Here is a 19,574-nt window from a genome sequence, read left to right on the forward strand (position 1 = left end):
TGCACAAGGCAGCACACATGGAAACAGCAAAAACAAGGAGAAATAAAGCCTTTCTCCTGGTATCGCTAGGTTAAGACCAGGTTGCCCTGGTCTTCATTTTGGCACTGCCTCCTATTTACGCTGCCTTTGTAAATAGGGGGCAGCGTCAAAATCAATGGGTGTTCCAGTGGAATGCCTACCACAACACCCACTGCCCCCCCTTCACGCTAAGCATAGCGTGAAAGGGTGCCTTAATTTACAAGGCAGCATTAAACCACGTTAAGTGGCTTAACGTTGTCTTGTAAATAAGGCGTGGCCCCTTTCGCCATCACAACGTCACTGAAAGTGACGTAGTTGTGGCGGTTTGGGCTTGAAAATATATGCCCCTTAGACTCAAATCCTCACACTTATGTTTCACCAAACTCTGGGATTGTAAGGAAATCGCCTAATGCATCCAAATGGTGCTACCAGTGTCTATACACAGGGTATATGGTAAGTCATGTGAGTTAAAGTGCCTTACGCCACTCACAGCGGATAGGTTATAACAAAAACCAAAAAGAACAAGAGTAGAACAAATTACGAGTTTTAATCTCTACCATGTTTAATCATGTAAAAAGGTATGAAAAATAGCACAGGCTCTTCAAAAGCTGCTGATTTCTTATGATTATTTTGCAAATGGTTTAATGGAAGTAAAAGCTTACATGAAACACCATTCACGCCACACAATTACACAACTAACAATTCCACTTACACCATATACATCCACTCCATAAGACAAGGGCAAAAGACATTGCCATTTACAACGGCAATTGCTCGAACTCCAAAAAATGCGAGACCTATTGCATTTCTAATGCTGGTTAATGAATGTAGTTGTCCAAAAGGTGGAACAGAAATGCAACTCATTACTTTCTAGTGCAACATGTTTAACACAGCCAGCAATACCCTCGATTTACTTCTGGAACCAGTGGAGGTCGTTTTTTAAACCTTTATGTTCTTTAAAAAAAAATGTACCATGGGTACTTTGGATGAGAGGAACTGTAAGAATACAGGACACCTCACCTTTAGAAAAAGTAATCAAAAATTCTCCGCAGGTACTTATATAGGGCGTGGCATATCTTATGACACTTCAAGCTCTTACCCACTCTGGAGTGTGGTACTTCAACATAGGGTCCACTCCTCACAGATGCAGAATACACAGGTGTGTTACCCTCGATAATGAGGGAGAAACTACAACAGGTCAGTATGAACACTATCAATAGGGTAACCATGTAATAAGGGTGTGAGGAGTGTGGAAAAGGCATAATAGCACCTAGAGGTGGACTTTTTTTTTTTACAGCCTCCTCATAAGATCAAAAACAAACCGTAGGGAAAAACTGCGTTATATCCCTTTAACCAGGGCAGTAGGGAAATGCTGATTTATATCCCTTTAACCAGGCCACTATGGGTTGGCCCACTTGAAAGTCTAAAATGAAGGTCATGTGCCAGGCATTAGAGTTAATTGAAGTGTCAACGGAACTTGAATTCCCAGCGAGTCTAGACAGCAGACTGCAGCAGTCTTGCGGCTACGTACTGGAGTAGTGCGAGACCCCAGAGCTTCATTGGTACAGTCTAGTGGGGGAAAAACAACTTTCATGGCCACCTGAAACTGTGACCGCATAGGTCATCTGGAAACCTAGTGAACCAAGATGGCATCCGATGGCCTAAACAGGTCCTAGCTCGGAGGGCATGGCCAAGATGGCAACCGGTAGGACGTGCCTGCTCATTGCTCTGGTTCCGATCCGTTGCCCCGGCTAAAGCCTTGAACAGTGGACCCGCAGAGAAAGCTTTGGGGCCCGAGGGCACGTTTGCGGTATGTCAGGAGCTGTTTTTCCGGGGTGAATGCTGCAAAGGACGGAGGAGTGCGACCCTAGAAGCCAAATGGTTGCTGCGGAGGGGGTGTTCTAGGGCGCTCCTCGTGGCGGACCGTGCAGCAGCGTCTTCCTGCCTCACATAAGTCAGAGAGCAGTGGTCCGCAGGCACGGTCGAGCCACGTCGGACTTCGGGCTGGGGCTGTTCCGCTGCTCCGTCACCCTACAGGGGAAAGAAGCACACTCCAGTGGCGGGGCTGCCGAGAATACAGCCCGGAGACAGAAGGACCGGGACCAGCGGGAGCCCTAACCGGGAGTGAAGCTCTGGACTGGTGGCGGTTCCCCCCACCCCACCCCGACTCAGACTGTACTTGAGGCCAGTGAAGGCCAGAGAGGCTCTGCTAGGAGGGGACACGCGCCATCCCACGAATGTAGGCTGTGCTATCGCTGCAGGCCCCCCTCTTGGTGTCTAATTGTTGCCAGAGGAGGGGATCGGCCCGGAGGCATCGAGCGGTCGGCACCAAAGGTACTGACAGAGGGTCCAGTCACAGGTGGTGAGCAGAACGGGAAGGGCCCAGAAACCAAAAAGAGTTGCATCGCAAGGCCTGAGGAGAGAGCTGTTGGATCCCCTTCGCCGCTTCCACACCTAAGGTGAGGGATAGTCTAGCCAATATGCTTCACACCAGAAATGGCCCCAGTGGAGGCTGGCCTGCCTGCGACCCAAGATACAGTGACGGTCAGAGGAGCGGCTGAGGCCGGGCACTGCATTCGACGCACGCCCCAACGTGTATGCTGCCAAAGAGTTGCGGCAATCTGCTAGTGCTGGGTCAAGCAGCAAAGCTGAAGACTAAAAGAGAAGATTAGTGCAGCCGCAAACTCTCCAAAAGAGGTTTTTCGTATTGTCATATCCTTGGTCACCATACCCCAAAAAACCCCAACCCAGAGGATGCACTTGCTCGATGTAACAATCTAGCAGAATATTTCCACCAAAAAATCCACTTGATTGGCCAATCCTTTGCTCCCTGCCAGATTGATCCTATTGCGTCCAATACTTTTCTCCCTGCCAGATTGATCCTATTGCGTCCAACACCAAGAGTTCTTCTCCCAACCTACTATGCTCTCTAGCAGAGTTCCCTTTACTAGATGAGGTTTCCCTAAAAGCACTTATTCCCAGAGTGACCTCGGGCTCTCCTTTAGACCCTGCCCCCGCGACACCTTTCCTTAGTTGCAGATGCTATATGCACAGTAATCTTGGATATCTTAAATGCCTCAATCTCCTCGGGCACGGTCCCCCCTGCCTGGAAATGCGCCCAGTTAAGGGCCCTCCTGAAAAAACCTAGTTTAGATCTTTCTAACTTGGCCAATTATCGTCCCATATCTCTCCTCCGCTGGCTGAGTAAGCTGACTGAGAGACACATAAATTCCACACTAGGACAGTATCTATAGTCTAATAACCTGCTACATGTCTCACAAACAGGATTCCGCCCTCAACTAGGGACAGAGACGGCCCTTCTGGCAGTAACCGAAGAGGCACGGAGACTTCTGGATCAGGGGGGCTGGGAGTGACCCATTCAGCACTCACTTGGCTACAGTCCTTCCAGGTCTTCAGGAGCAATGCCTCTTCCAACCGCTTGCCGCTTAGCTGTGGGGTTCCTCAGGGCTCTTCCCTGAGCCCCACACTCTTTAACACCTATATGGCGCCTTTAGCAGAGGTAGTTCTTCCATTCGGTATACAGATCATAACGTACGCAGATGACACCAAACTGCTGGTGTCATTGAAACACCCAGAGGGTTCATCCAGCTCTCTAGGCAGCTTCCTGGAGGCAGTAGCCGAATGGATGAAACTATCTCACCTTAAGCTAAATGGCAACAAGACTGAGCTGATGTTTCTGGGAAAATCTCCACCTCCCTCTTCGGCACTTCTATGGCCAACTTGCCTCAGCCCGATGCCTGCTCCAAAGCAGCAGATAAAGAGCCTCAGCATGTGGCTGGACATCTCTTGCTGCTTCAGCCATCAAGCTTGCCGCTGCCTGCTTTGGCCTGCTGAGGAGGTTAATAAAAGTTCTTCCCCTGCTTCCCTTCAAGGCGAGAAGAATTATGGTGCAAGCTCTCATGCTCTACCACCCGAACCATGGGAATGCGTTGTACCTGGGCGACCCGCAGGCAACCATGCAAAAACTCCAAGTAATTCAGAATTGCACAGCCCGTCAACTGCTCCAAATTCCTCTGAGACAATCAGCAAAATCTGCGTTGAGGACCCTGCACTGGCTCCCTATTCAGGCCAGGATTCAGTTCAAGGCCATGTGCCTGGCTCACAGAGCCATCTGGAAATCTGGTCCGGCTATCATACTTCCCCTGACTACCCCTTGCCAACCCTCAAGAAATCTTCGCTCCAGCTCTGCCTCCCTCGCCACAACTAGGAAAGTTCGTCGTTCCAGGTGGGGCGGACGTTCTTTCTCCCTGAATGCCCTAAACCTCTGGAACTCTCTCTCCCCACTCTGCGTGGCGAACCAAACATACAGCCTTCCGCAAGCTTCTTAAAACTCACCTGTTTAGCAATGTGCCCTAAATTGACGTGCTTTCACAGTGCGGTCCATAGTGCTACGAGGCCTCAGGGTAGAAACGCTATACAAATATAACTTCAAAAGCTGTGCCCTCAAATCCTCACAACGGGCCTGCGCTACCGGTGCGAGCCTGGGGGCACCACCCTCCCCCCTGAGCAACATACGTGCCATACTTAGCAATTAACATATTCTCTCGCATTCAGACCCCCTGCACTGGATACCTATACTGCGGTGCAAGGGGCCAGTGCTGGGTCAGCCACAGACAGAGGAAGATATAACACCCTCAGAGGAAGCAGACTATGGCGAGTGTCAAGGGGGTGGGGGGGAGAGAAGACAGATCTGTTAAAGATCTACTTAAATCTCAGACAACCAACGTTGCGGAAAGCACTGACCCGGCAGACACTGAGGACACTGAAGGCCCACTTACCCGTGCATTCATTGAGACCTTATTCGCATAACTCCAGGATGATCTCAAGCAGATGGATATTAACTGGCGCAGGAGATCAGGGAGGTACAGAAAGATGTAGACTCCCTGGGAGGCAGGGTCAACACCCTTGAGATTCAGGGCACGAGCAGAGACAAAGAGATCAAACTCTTACAACAGGAGGTGGTACGCTTAAAAGACCAGCATCTGGACCTCCAGGCACATGCAGAAGACCTGGAGAACTGCTCCAGGCGCAATAACATTCGTATTCGTAACATTCCGTGTGGGGTAGAAGGCCAGAATATTGGGGCCTTCGTGGAGGACCTCTTCAGGTCGATCCTCGATGCTCCAGAGGACATGGAAATGAAGCTGGACCGCACGCACCGGGAGGCCCCCAGGAGGTCCCCCCCAGACATACTCACATGTGTGCATGACTTTCAGCTGAAGGAACGAATCCTACAAAAAGCTTAAGCCTGTGAGTCCTTGGAGTTCCATGGGCATCTGCCTCTCTTGTTCCAGGATTTAGCTGCCTCAACCCATCAGAAGAGGAGAGTCTTCCGGCCCATCACTGCACATCTCCGGGACAGCAACATTCCGTACTCATGGGGGCATCCATTCAGTCTCATCTTTTGTCTTAATGGGAAGATCCAGCAAGTTCCCTCAGTCAAGGAGGCCTGCCAATTGCCAAATATATCAGAAGAAGACGCAGCAAGCCCGCCCTTGCCTTCCAGGTCGGGTAAGGGCCGCCGGCCTGGGAGTTGGAAGACTGTTGGCGCGAACTCTTTGAAACTACATCTGAATCCCAAAACACTCATCAGAGAGGCAGGCGCTCTTGGCACCGTTGGGAGAAGACACCTCAGGCTCAGACTGAAGGCGCTGGGCATTGAGATAGTAAAGTTCGTCGCCCGATGCACCTTTGGTATCACACATGGCCGGGGCACGGGGGAGCAGAGCGACCTGGCGTTCTGGACCTTTTCCACCCTCATCCCATGGTAATGCACCCCCAGGACATTTCAGACTTCTTCTGTTTTGTTTACATGTTGATGGGTTTATTATTTAGTATGGGGACCACTTCAGTCTTGAACACACCGCCCATTCCACTTGACTAAGAAGCGCGTCCAGCTTGCACAGCATGTCAGTCTCTCCCTTCCATCATAGGGAATTGCATGACCTGTCCTCTCAAGATCCTGTCTTTGAACGTGAAGGGGTAAATAATCCCATCAAGCACCGAGCCGAAACTGGGTTTTCAGTGGGTACACTGACCCTGTTGCCACAGGTCGTGTAAATGGATACACCTCTACTCCGTTTCCCATATAGAGAGGGACCCGCCAGGGTTGTCCCCTCTCCCCCTTACTCTGTGCTCTCTACATGGAGCCAATGGCCCAACAAAGCCGAGATAATCAGTTGATCTCAGGGATCCACTTTGGGGGGGGGGGGGACCTGCACACACTTCGCCTATATGCGGATGATGATATTGTGACGTTGGAGAACCCCCTGGTCTCTGTCCCAGCGGTCTTGTCAGAGCTGGAACGCTTCTCCCTTGTTGCCAGCTTCAAAACTAATGTCCACAAATCACAGTCCTTAAACCTCACCCTCAAACCATCGACACTCAACTCCTTAAGGAGCACACTCCCTATACAATAGGCCTCGGAGGAAATTCCCTATTTGGGGATTCAGCTCGCTGCGTCAATACCAAATATCATAAAGCTAAACTACGCAACTCTGCACCGGCAGGTTAAGGAAGACCTACGCCGTCAGAGACGATATGCACTATCCTGGCTGGGCCGTATAGCATCCATTAAAAGGTCCATGCTGCCCAACATCTTATTCTTCTTCCAGACTCTTCCTCCAGAGCCCCCTCAAGGCATGCTGAGTACACTGCAGCAGGAGCTTGAAACCTTTACATGGGTGAGCAGGAAGCCCAGAATGCAACATAACATGAGTTACAGGCCTCCAGGAGAGGGGGTTCTGAGGATCCCCAACCTCCAGGACATCTTCTGGGTGACCCAAATCAGGACTTTCGTTGAGTGGTCATGTTCGGTGTCTGAAAAGCACTGGCTTTTCATAGATAGGGCGCTAGCCGTGAGATCGCTTTGGCAGATACCCTTCCTTTCCTAGGCGGCGTAACCTAAAAATCTATACTTGTCGTGCCTAACGAGTGTTCCCCTTAGTGGTTGTGATAAAATACCGGTTAAAAGGAACCGCAATACCGTTCCATTCCCCCAACCCCAATTATCGCCAACATCTCCTTCTCCCCAGGGCTGAAACTAAAGGCCTTCGCGCGATGGACAGAGGAAGGGCGCAGATCGATCGGACACTTCTTCAACGTAGAGGGCCCGCTCTCTTTCACGGACTTCTGTCATGAGCAGGGGCTCCCTGAGTCAGACGCTTTCACTACAGATACGGCACTAGGTCATGCACCCAGAGGTCCGTCGGCAAGCACAACGCTGCCTCACCACATACGAAAAGCGGCTGCTATCCAAGACGGATGACGCCCATCTAGTGTTGCAGCTCTACTGCTTAATTAGGCAGGCCCTTCAACCCCCACAAGTCCCCAAGCCAAAAGAGATGGGATTTAGAACTGGAAAGCAATCTTACACAAAGAGAATGGCAGGGCATATACTATAGGGCGAAACACATTGCCCGCAACGTGGCGAGTGTAGAGACATCTACGAAAATAGTCATATATTGGTATTACACTCCTGTATGTCTTCACAAATGCAATCCATTAAAAGATTCTCAATGTTGGCATGGATGCGACATGCCGGGCACGCTGACCCACATCTTGTGAGACTGCCCTAGGTTAAAATCCTACTGGGAGCAGATCCCACGAGACATAGATATGCACTTCGACACAGAGTTACCCCGGTTCCCAGCTTTAGTCATCCTGGGTTTACCGAACGCTCTCACATTCCCCCTAAAGTTGCGAAAGGGCCGCCAAATAGCATTAGCCTTGGGGGCATCCCTTCAAAACATACTCAGACACTGGAGAACTAACCACATTCCCACTTACATAGGCTGGTTGCATCGTTTGTGGCACATTCTTGGCATGGAGAGGATCTATCTCTCACCAGCTGGCAAGAGCGCGTCTTGCCCGGACATATGGGACCCTTCTTAGAACTATTATCTTCTGAATTTAATGAGAATACCTGTCCCAAGTATTTGAGGTTTTTGCGCCTCATAAGATCGGTGCAGGAGAACCCTCAGGGCCCAACTAAGCCAGGGTGATCACATCAGAGGGGGTGGCGGAAGCCGGCGGGGGTAAGTGGGGAGGGGGAGCTGGCGGGGGTGGATGTTGCGTTTGTTTAGCATACCGCTACGGCTTTCCCCATGTCGTGGTCTATTACGATGTGCATTTCCCTATACTAATGTTGATTTGTTTTTTCTTTTTCCTGTGCAAAACTATAATAAAGAAATGTAAACTTAAAATCTCTGAGGTCTAGTTGGGCGACAGTGTGACACTCATAAGGCCTGAAGTGGATCCTTAGCTTTCCAAAGAAAGGGGTATGGACGGAGGCCATCCAGTCGACGCGCAGTAAACTAGACATCCCTGTGTGCTTTGCCTGCAGACTGGATCCTATTGCGCAGGGAATAGTAGGAATGATGTCACCGGAAGAGCCGCTTGAGTGGAGTAGGCCCCTGCTGTAAGACTGCTGCTGTGAACTAATGCGATTTTTGAGCATATATTGGTCAGACCCTGCAGGATTTCTTGATTTGCAAAAAAATAATTCTTGTGAAAATCTGCAGTTTTGTAAAAAGGCAGCGCTTTTTAGGAAAATGCACGCAAAATTCCTTTTATTGGCCCCGTGCTAACTTTGTCTACTAATCCAAATAAACTGATGGGATCAGCGAGCAAACGAGGTGTTTGTTTACTCACCTGCTGCATTGTATCCCCCTGCCTGGAGAACACTGCTGCTGCTCAGACCGGGACACCAAAACGCAAGTACCTTTTGTCCTGGCCCAGCAGGATATGCAGCTTCTCTGCTCCTCTTCCCCCACCCTCAGTACTCCCACCATCCTCAGGCTGAAAGTCGATGGTGTGATTGCAGGGGCCTGATTTTAAAACAAGGAAAGGATTCGGGCCCGCTGCCCAGGGTCATGCAGGGGGCCACTGGGGTACTATTTTTTTTTTTTTTTTTTAAATAAAGACCGACTTCGGGCGTGCGGCCCGTAGTCATGAAGTGGGATCCGCTGGGGGCAATTTATTTTTTTTAATGAAAGAATTCGGGCCGACTTCCTGTGGGCATGGCATCGTTTTTTGTTTAAAAACACTACTGAAGCATTCTTCCTTATGAAGTAATCGCCTCAGGGACTGTAAATCCACCATGTAAAAAAATGGATGCGACTGGCCTTTCTACTTCTCTTAAGTTAATTTCCCCACGCTCCATATCATTAAACAGCTAGTTCTGGCAGAACATAAACCCAGAGTATTTTTAAGATTAAATATTAGAATATCCAGGCAAACCAAAACAGGTAATTTATTCTCGGTCACCCACGTAGGTTTTCCATTTCTGTACTGAGAGGCGCCGTTTTCTTCCCTCTCACTTCTTCCCTTCAATATTCTGCAGCAGCATTAGGGCGGTTTAAGTGCTGTCAAGTCAAGTCAAGTTAGATCATTTATATAGCGCGCTACATACCCAGAGGGTCTCAAGGCGCTTGAAGAAGGGTGGGGAATTACTTGTCAAATATCCACGTTTTGAGTTGCTTTCTGAATGCTAGGTGGTTCTGAGTAAGGTGAGTGGGAAGTGAGTTCCAGGTCTTAGCTGCCAGGTAGGAGAAGGATCTACCTCCCATGGTGGTTTTGTTGATGCGAGGTACAGTGGCAAGGGCTTGGTTGGAGGATCGTAGCTGGCGGGAGGGGATGTAGAAGGACAGTCGTGTGTTGAGGCATTCAGGTCCGATTTCGTAGAGTGCTTTGTGTGCGTGGGTTAGGAGCCGGAAAGTAATCCTCATATTGACGGGGAGCCAGTGGAGGTTTTTCAGGTGACCAGAGATGTGTTCTTTACGCGGGATGTCTAATATGAGCCTGGCTGAAGCGTTCTGGATGCGTTGGAGTTTATTCTGGAGTTTTGCGGTGGTACCGGCGTAGAGGGTGTTTCTGTAGTCCAGACGGCTCGTGACCAGAGCGTGGGTGACTGTTTTTCTAGTTTCGGTGGGGATCCAGCGAAATGTTTTTTTGAGCATGCGAAGAATGTTGAAGCAAGATGAAGAAACGGCGTTGACTTGTCTGTTCATCGAGAGTGAGGAATCCAGGATGACGCCCAGGTTCCGTGCGTGGTCCGTCGGGATGGGTGCTTTTCCGAGGGCCTCTGGCCACCAGGAGTCGTCCCAGGCGGAGGGGGAGGTGCCTAGGATGAGGACTTCAGTTTTGTCTGAGTTCAGTTTCAGACGGCTGTGCTTCATCCATTCGGCTACTTCTTTCATTCCTTCATGCAGGTTGGTTTTGGCAGTGTTAGGGTCTCTGGTGAGTGATAGGATCAGTTGAGTGTCCTCGGCGTAGGAGATGATGTTGAGGTTGTGTTGGCGTGCGATGGCCGCAAGGGGGCTCATGTATATGTTGAAGAGGGTGGGGCTGAGTGAGGATCCTTGTGGTACGCCGCAGATGACTTCAGTGGCCTCTGACTTGAATGGTGGGAGGCGGACTCTCTGGGTTCTTCCGGTGAGGAACGAGGTGATCCATTCCAGTGCTTTTCCTTGGATTCCGACGTTTCTGAGGCGTTGTAAAAGGGTGCTATGACAGACCGTGTCGAAGGCTGCGGAGAGGTCGAGGAGGATGAGGGCGACTGTGTCACCATTGTCCAGTAGAGTTCGAATGTCGTCTGTTGCTGCGATGAGGGCGGTTTCAGTGCTGTGCTTGGCTCGGAAGCCGGATTGTGAGGAGTCGAGGGATTTGTTGGTTTCGAGGAATGCAGCGAGCTGGTTGTTGACCGTTTTCTCGATGACTTTGGCCGGGAATGGAAGGAGTGAGATAGGGCGGTAGTTTTTGAGTTCGGTGGGGTCAGCTGTGGGTTTCTTCAGGAGGGCGCTGAGTTCGGCATTTTTCCAGCTTTCCGGGAAGGTAGCGGAGTTGAGGGAGCAGTTGATGACGTCTCGGAGGTGCGGTGCTATAATGGAGTCTGCTTTGTTAAAGATGTGGTGAGGGCATGGGTCTGTGGGGGATCCTGAGTGGATAGAGTTCATCAGACGGATGGTGTCCTCAGTGGAGATTGGCTTCCAGTCATTGAGGATGTTCAGGGGGGGTGGGGGTTCAGCAGGGGGTTGGGTGGGTTGGTCTTCGGGTCGGTTGTTGAAGCTGTTGTGGATGTCTGCAATTTTGTTGTGGAAGAATGAGGCTAGGGAGTCACAGAGGGCTTGAGAGGGGGTGATGTCGTTGGAGTTGGCAGAGGGGTTGGTAAATTCCTTGACGATGTTGAATAATTCCTTGCTGTTGTGGGCGTTGTTATCTAGTCGGTCCTTGAAAGCGGCTTTCTTGGCATTCCGGATCAGTTGGTGGTGTATGCGGGTGGCGTTTTTGAAGGCGTCCTTGGTGCTGGTGGTTGGGTCTTTTTTCCAGGCCTTCTCAAGGGATCGACAGAGTTTCTTGGATTTCTTAAGCTCATCGTTGAACCAGGAGGTCCTCTTGCTGCCTAGTTTGATTTGTCGTTTTTTCAGTGGTGCTAGGATGTCGGCGCTGTTGGATAACCATTGGGTGAGGTTGGTGGCTGCTTGGTCTGGGTTTGAGGAGTGGGCTGGGGGGTTTTGAAGAAGCGATGAGGAGATCTGGTCGATGGTGACTTTGTTCCAGTTTCTTTGCAGAGTGGGTTGGGGGTGGTTGTTGGATGTGGGCTTGTTGTAGGTAAAGTGAACGCAGCTGTGGTCAGTCCAAAGGAGAGCTGTGGTGTGGCTGAAGGAGACATGTTTGCTGGAGGTGAAGATAGGGTCGAGTGTGTGACCTGCGATGTGGGTGGGGGTAGTGACAAGTTGTTTAAGTCCGAGGTTGGCGAGGTTGTCCAGAAGGGTGGTGGTGTTGCGGTCGTTATTCTTTTCAAGGTGAAAGTTGAGGTCTCCCAAAAGGATGTAATCCTCTGAGGGGAGCGCGTGTGGAGTGATGAAGTCCGTGATGTCTTCACTAAATTGTGCGCGGGGTCCTGGTGGCCTGTAAAGGAGGGTGCCTCTGAGTGTGGTCTTGGGGTCGGTGTGGATCTGGAAGTGAAGGTGTTCAGAGTTGGCGAGATTGACGTCTGAGCTGGTTGAGATGCGGATGGATTTCTTATGGACGATAGCGATGCCTCCTCCTGTGTGGCCGGTACGGTCCTTGCGAATGATCTTATAGCCTTCCGGGATGGCAATGGTGATGTCTGGGGCTGAAGAGGCATTCATCCATGTTTCTGTTAAGAAGGCGACGTCCGGCGAGATGGTGTCTAGTAGATTCCAGAGGTCAATGGCGTGTCTGTGGACTGAGCGGGTGTTGAGCAGGATGCATTGTAGGTGGTTGGGGTCGGATAACTGTTGTGTGTTCGTAGATAAGGAGTTGTTCTTGGTGCCGTCGAACTTGCAGGGGTAGCAGGAAAAGGGTCCATGGGTGTGTCCGGGAGCGGCTTGGACGCAGTTGGGGGAACGGCCGGGGTTAAAGGCTAGGAGGGTGGAGGCGTCGTAAGTAATGCGGGAAGGGTGGACATTACGAGGACCAGGGGCTCTGGCGCTGGGCGCGGTCCAGGCGCGGACGGGCGTAGACGGGCTTACCTTTGGCGCGGCCATCTGTCATTAATACGCTTTGAGGGGGGGGAGGGGCGTGGGAGGGGCAGCAGGGAGGCGGGAGCGGTGCGAGGAGGAAGGGCTCAGGGCAACAACAACAAACAAAATGGAGGTAGAGACAAGTCGAGTGAGGCTGGGGCACAGAAAAAGGTCACAGGCGCTTTAAACATGCAGATTGAGATTGAAGTAAACCGGTAGAGCGCAGCTCCGTTTCCGTGAACTCTTGGCAGTAGTTCATGCTGGACTGTTTCTATTGGAGCAGGACCAAGACTGATTTGCACATGGCTCGTCTAATCTGAGGTGGCATGGTGGGCAAAAGAACAATGGGTTAGAATGGGACCCCCCCAGTAATTTCCAGTAGTTAGACAAATTGCAACATTCTGCCCATCATCTGTTGTGTGTTTGATGCAACACCCTCACTGGCCTAAAGTATGCCCAGACACAGACTTCTGGCTCACTGGAACCAAGCTGCAGCCAACTGAAGAGATCTAATCAGGCTATCCTGTTTTGGGCTGCTTGTGTTCTAGTTCAGAGGGCCTGGCTTAGCAGTCAGTACTGGAACGCCCCCAATGGAGCATGACCAAGGCTGATTTCCAAATGGTTGGGCCTAATCTGAGGTGGCAGGGTGGGCAAATAAAAGAGGGGTTGGAATGCTACTATGAGCAATAGTCAGTGGTTAAACAAATTGCAAGCATTCCACCGATCACCTTTTGGGTGTCTGGTATTTCTCATTACATGCATCTGACTGATCATGATCCTTGGTAATTCCAACACCTCGTTTGACATCCCAGATTAAGGCAACACAAAATCTAGTCACCACTCTCTGGAATCTATTGAATTTCACTAACGTATCATTGGACTGATGCACACGGCCAGACATACCTTGGATGTCAGCTTCTCAAATCCTTAAATGACCACCAGTCTTACCCACCTCTTTGGGCTGACCACTACGCTGAATTTTTCAATGTTGACACGATACAGAAAGGCTCTGCGTATAATAATATCACTAGCACTCTGATGGGCTGCTGAAGCACTCCAAGCTACTGAATATTAGAAGAACTGTATACACTGCTAGTTTCATATTCAATTCTACTACCAGTCAGATCCCCACGCAAACCCCTAAAGTTGCTGCTGTTCCTGACCCCATTGTTACAGTTGGGCATGATGCTCCTTGTTCATCAAATTCTCTACTCTCGGATCACGCCTGTCGTTTTAAACTGGATGACTAAACCCCATCTCAAAACTTTAAAAAAATTAAAATAAATCAGAAAAACATCCTAAATTATAGATCACTAAAAAAAACCAAGGCATAAGTCTGTTACTCATGGACTTGGCACCCCACCTTCACAATCAGGATTCCAGCCTCAGGCTTGGACACAGAATCAAACCAAATTCCATCACCTTCTAACTTGGGGGTTCACTCATCAGATCAAGACATCTTACCCACAGTGTACCCACATCAGGATTAAGCTATATCCTATTTCGGTGTGCCTAATGATGATCTATAGTTTCACGGGTAGCAAAGGAAACAAGCATTGGAAATGCAATAGCTCTCGCATTAGAAAAGTTGGAGCTATTGGTCTTGTAAATGACAAATATTTTATTTATTTGTTGGTTTTTCAAATAGCTAAATTGATAGCTTTGTCATTTACAACGTCAATAGTTATAACTTTCGCGAATGTGACACCTATAGCATTTTGAATGCAACATGTTTTGTATTTACGTGACATAGATGGCAGCTCTGGTCGTTAGGCCACATCTCTAGAGAGCAGGAGAGTGCAGCAGGTGTGAGTGGGTGTGTGAGGGTGTGTGAGGGTGAGGGTGTGGGTGTGTGAGGGTGTTTGAGGGTGTGTGAGGGTGAGTGAAGTTGTGTGAGGTGGTGAGGGTGAGGGTTAGGGGGTGTGAGGGGGTGGTGGATGTAGGACAGTGGAAATACACACTTAAAGCCCACTAAGATCAGAAACTGCTAGGAAATATGCTAAAATTAACAGCGCGTGTTGAAATAATAGGAACATTGAAATATTTATCTTCACGAGTATCACTACAACTGATGGTATAACTTGGGTGACAAAGATGATCAACAAATAAACACACTCCACAGAAGAGTTGGATTATGCCTTGGATTCATGAGAAAGCGGAGCTCTCACTAGATTTTTCACGGTCACATTAGAGACAGCAAAATTCAGGATATGCTTGGAAACTGCAGACAACAGATTATTGACCAGCTGGTGACACGGCTGAACACAGGGCCGGCTCCGTACAGAGGGCAGCTGCCAAGAAGCTGTGGATACACTCTATGGCTATGCGTACCATGTTGTAAACATCCGAGCTATCCCTCAAGCTAGCACATATGCCGCAAGCCTATGCCCCCGAGACAGAGCCTCGTCAGAGGAGTTGGCATGACAGAGTGGGGCTACGGTATCTGGTTGGAGAGTGGTATCGTATATGCAGGGGATCAGGTTTGTGTTAAAGAAGGGTGAGTCACCAGGAACGTGGCGAATGGGTGGCGATCAAGGTGTGGGGACTCACTGGCACTGTCTGGCCGTTGTGTAGCTAAAGAAGGTTTGTAGTGTACTTTTCCGGTTTCCTTGGTGTCAGCTTAGAGATCTATTGGTGGATCTAGAGCCGGATAATTCCCCGTGTTTATGGGGCGGCCATTTTTAAATCAGGCACTGCGGGGCTCTGTAGTAGGTTAAAAACACCTGTTTAAGGTCCCTTTGTCGCCAGAATCAGGGTCGAGGCGGGTCGTGAATTCCCGGGGGCCCGCAGCAGAGGGACACCGAGTTGAAATCCCTGTGGTGACCGGGCATGGGAGGCAGTTCGTAGAAGTCAAAGAAGAGGGTCTTGTGAGTCGGCTACACGGCGCCAACAATTTGACTACAGGCGAGAGTTTTAAGGATTTATAGTTAGACCTTTGTTGGACTTGTCCTAGTTAAACGGCCATTTTAAGGTCAGGGGATTGTGACAAAGGGGCATAAGAGAAACTCGCTCACCGTTTCACGAGAAGAATCTTCGTGCTGGCCTGTGGGGGTCCTAGTTAAACGGCCATTTTAAGGTCAGGGGATTGTGACAAAGGGGCATAAGAGAAACTCGCTCACCGTTTCACGAGAAGAATCTTCGTGCTGGCCTGTGGGAGGCGGCCCATGTGGGTCGAGGCAGGTCAGGGCTCTCATGTGCCCACTGGGTCTCCTAGAGGGAAGAGAGAGAAGGGGAGGAGAAATGCGACACGGCGGGCAGGGGAGGGGGCGGAGCGGGGAGAGGGAACAGACGGAGAGAAGGCAGATAAGGGGAGGGGGGAGGAGAAATGCGACACGGCGGGCAGGGGAGGGGGCGGAGCGGGGAGAGGGAACAGACGAAGGGACGGCAGATAAGGGGAGGGGGGAGGAGAAATGCGACACGGCGGGGTGAGGGAACTGATGTGCACGCGCTTTTAAGCTCAATGCGCATGCGTATTGAGCTTAAAAGTCACGGGCACTGCAAGGAATCGCCACGATTCCTTGCAAGTTGGATAAAGAGTGGATAAGCCCCCATAGTCTCGCTTGCTCGATGCGCATGCGCATCGACAGGCGAGACCTAATAAAGCACCACAGGAATAATCTCCCTGCATTTAAAATCTATTGCCCTTCACCCAGTTTTATACTGACTTCCATTTACGGTTAGACCCTCTTATAAGGCCATCTAGTTGACCACCATCATTCCTCCAAAAGAACGTTTTAGCTTAAATCCACAGATGACATTTCCACTGTGAGATAAAACAAAGAATTGAGCCCCAGATGCACAGCAAATCGAAAATGAGAGTACAGAGCGTTTCCAATCTAGAAACAAAACTTTGAAAACCTCCGCTTGCTCAGATAGAAAGTCTCAGGACGGATTGCTATCAGTCTACTGACTGGCAGCCTACTTTTCGTGTGCTTCACTCAAAGTCACCAGGCTTCTCCTCATTCGCGATTATATTGTAAAGTAAACAAACAGACAGACAAAAGTGGTATTATGGCTATCGGGAGTAAGGGCAATATCTGGTTAAAACAAAGAAAAGTTAGCCAGTGAATTGCTAGTAATTCAGAGTATACGAAATAATGCTTAAAGTGAATTGAAGAGGAAAAAGAGCCACTGAAGGCTACAGCCATATCACTGACTGGATTGGCCAGAAGACCCTTGAGACAAAAATGAGTCAAGCCATCTGTACTAGAAAGTCATGGTTTGGTTTTGAAATGTACGTACAAGATTACTCACATTGTTTTCAGTGACAGTCACTTCCGGCAGTGACAGTCACTTCCGGTGCATTACAAACTTTTACAAGAACAAACGATGGGCACCGCCGTGTACCGGAGTGTCATAGGGGTTCTGTCCAACAAAAGGCAGAATAAAGAGTATTGACAGGTGTTCTGCCACACGCGTGATGCTGTTAAATGTATACACAATACGCGGAACAGCCAAGAAACAGCACAGGGAATTTCTGCATACAGAATCATGAAAACCGATGCGACAGGAAGTCGAAATGGGACTGACGCGGTCATGCACACATACTGTTGAGAACAGAGGGCTTGACACGCTCCCAAACATTGCAGTATACAAAATGGTATTAAATTTCAAGCGAATATGCATACACGAGGCACATGACAACTTGTTAACAGAGACTCTGAACCTACAGAGGTGTTCACAGAGTAGGGCAGGCAGGGTGTGCGACTATGGTACCTTATCATGGGCGACAGGCTCCAAACAAGCACTGTCACGTCCAAATGTTTATCACTAAGAGTGAGGGTGTACCGTGTACGAATACATGTAGTGTTAAGCAACTGAGAACACTGTATGCGTGGGCTTGTGAGCAGTGTCCACTCAGAATAGCGTACATCTGGGCTTGAAGTCAGTTTCCACCAAAGGCAACATACACGAGCTTGAGCGCACAGATAATACCGGTCCCAGCTGCATACACAGTGATGGGCAATCGTAGGCGACACTGTTTACGGCTGGGGTGACTATTCTGCTGCGGGTGGTATACACGGACTAGCAGTGTAAATTGGCTGTGTGTGCAGTCAGCGAGACTGAAGCGAGAGATTTACTAGAAATCAATGTGATATCACCAACTCATGAGATGGGGGGGGGGGCTTGTGGATGAAAAACACAGTTCAAGCGGGAATCTCGACTGTTGAAAGGGTGAATGCGTGTTATCATAACAGATCAACAATCTGCAAAGTAAACATGCGTTTTGGTGTCAACAAATGGATCGAACCGTACGCCACAGTATAAGTAAAGACAGGCAGAGACTACCATTGCCTACTGCGGCGCCAGTCAACATACCAGGCAGGCAATACTCTCCAACGTATAAGCAAGAGCCGCAGGCAAGTGCCCAAAGTTTCAATAAAGTAACGCGACTAACCGGCTCCAGACGTATATGAAAGTTCCAACTTTGTCACCCCCTCCTTTTCATCGGCATCTATTTATTAGCTATTGTGTTATCTGAAGCTAAAGATTTGTTGTGGTAGTCGCTTGTTGCATGATGTACAATACTATATAGTAGTGTCCCACTCTCTCAATTCCAACCAACTCCACCGTAACGACCCATTTCAAAAGTACAGTACAGCAGATTGTTTATGAAACAGTATTAGTATTTAAGGAGTTGCAATACATCCATACTTGTATTATAACAACAGTTATACATGTATACGTTGTATCCATCAGATTCACCACGTATCTCCGTGTTTTCTTGCCGTTTTCATTGTCAAAATGAGTAAATTAATACGCCTTAATAAAGCTACTTCTCAAAGTAGAATATAGATTCCTGGGTACCAAGGCAATTAATATACACTTACAGATCAACACAATTGTCCAACAATAGGGAAATGGTACCTTTCAGTATCTGACACACAATTACGTTTTAAGAACTAAAATACATACGTATTTAGCGAAACTGGCTAACAAGGACAGGAACTATGAATACAACTATGGATAGTTATACATATAACAAAAGATACGACTATTCGCTGCTCATGATCCTCCTGCTTGCTTCAACGATGGCAAATCACCGATAAAATCAGAGGCACACCACAAACAATTGCGCGTGCTATCAGCTAATCGTGCCCACCTTCTGGTTCAGTGATCGCGCATCACAAAACAGTTTACTTTTAAAACAGGGCAGACTTGTGAGCGGTTTCAACTAGGATGAACTCCAAACACACTACTGATTATAATGCACTAATCGATCATCAACTCTCTGCAACTGTCTGCATTTCCTTCAGAAAGGGGTTAAAACACGAGAGTGACAGCGTAAGGGCACATCCCCTCCTGCCCGCGGTGCAGAGTGTGAGGAGCCTTCGGAGCCCCATCATGAAAACGGCAGGTGCAGAACTGGAAAGGTGTAAATGTATTCGTCTACAAAAGGCAGAGTGTCACACTCACCCTCCTCGCAGAGACTCCGGGGGCGCGGAGGCCCAACGTGGACTGTATTAGCAGCAGACAAGTCAACCGGAGCCCAGAGCACTCAGCGGGGACAGGAGCACTGGGAGGAGGAGCCTTACACTACAGGACCGAACCGAAATGTTAGAACGATAACGCGTCCGTGACGTAAGTATGAGCCGAGTGGCTCTCCTTGGCAGACTGCGCCACAAAACACACTTTGTTGTATCTATTAAGACTACTCACCAGGACAAGTGGCTTTTCTCAGCAGGTAATAGCCTGTATCTGGACACGGAATCACAAACAGGAGAATAATCAATTTTTCATTTGTATAATGACCATCTCTCACTATTTACACAGCGCATCCGTGAATGCAATCTTATGTCATTTGTGTGTAATTTTACCACTTCCGGGTCGTACACTAACCAATCCCATAGCTAAATATATCGTGGGCGTCGTCTATGAGTGGGTGGGCTGCTAATGTGTACTAGCCCGGTGGATAATACAGCCAATCGTAGTGCACCATACACAATTCCGAAGTGTGGATTGGTCGTGTTTTCTTCACGTGTTTTTTGTCTGCGAGGAGCTCTCAAATAGCCTGCAGGTATTTTTAGTTTTTCAGATCATTCCATC

The 19,574-nt window shown here is 49.2% G+C and overlaps 1 long non-coding RNA gene across 1 annotated transcript; it reads left to right on the forward strand.

The window, feature by feature from the left end:
• The first annotated feature begins 8,358 nt into the window (after nt 1–8,358).
• LOC147666182 (uncharacterized) lies at nt 8,359–19,348 on the forward strand. Its single transcript, XR_015304871.1, has 3 exons — nt 8,359–9,401; nt 12,754–14,080; nt 16,131–19,348. It is a non-coding gene; the product is annotated as an uncharacterized LOC147666182 (long non-coding RNA).
• Nucleotides 19,349–19,574: the final 226 nt, after the last annotated feature.

This window comes from Lissotriton vulgaris, unplaced genomic scaffold, assembly GCF_964263255.1.
Source record: "Lissotriton vulgaris unplaced genomic scaffold, aLisVul1.2 SCAFFOLD_3724, whole genome shotgun sequence".
Classification (NCBI taxonomy): domain Eukaryota; kingdom Metazoa; phylum Chordata; class Amphibia; order Caudata; family Salamandridae; genus Lissotriton; species Lissotriton vulgaris.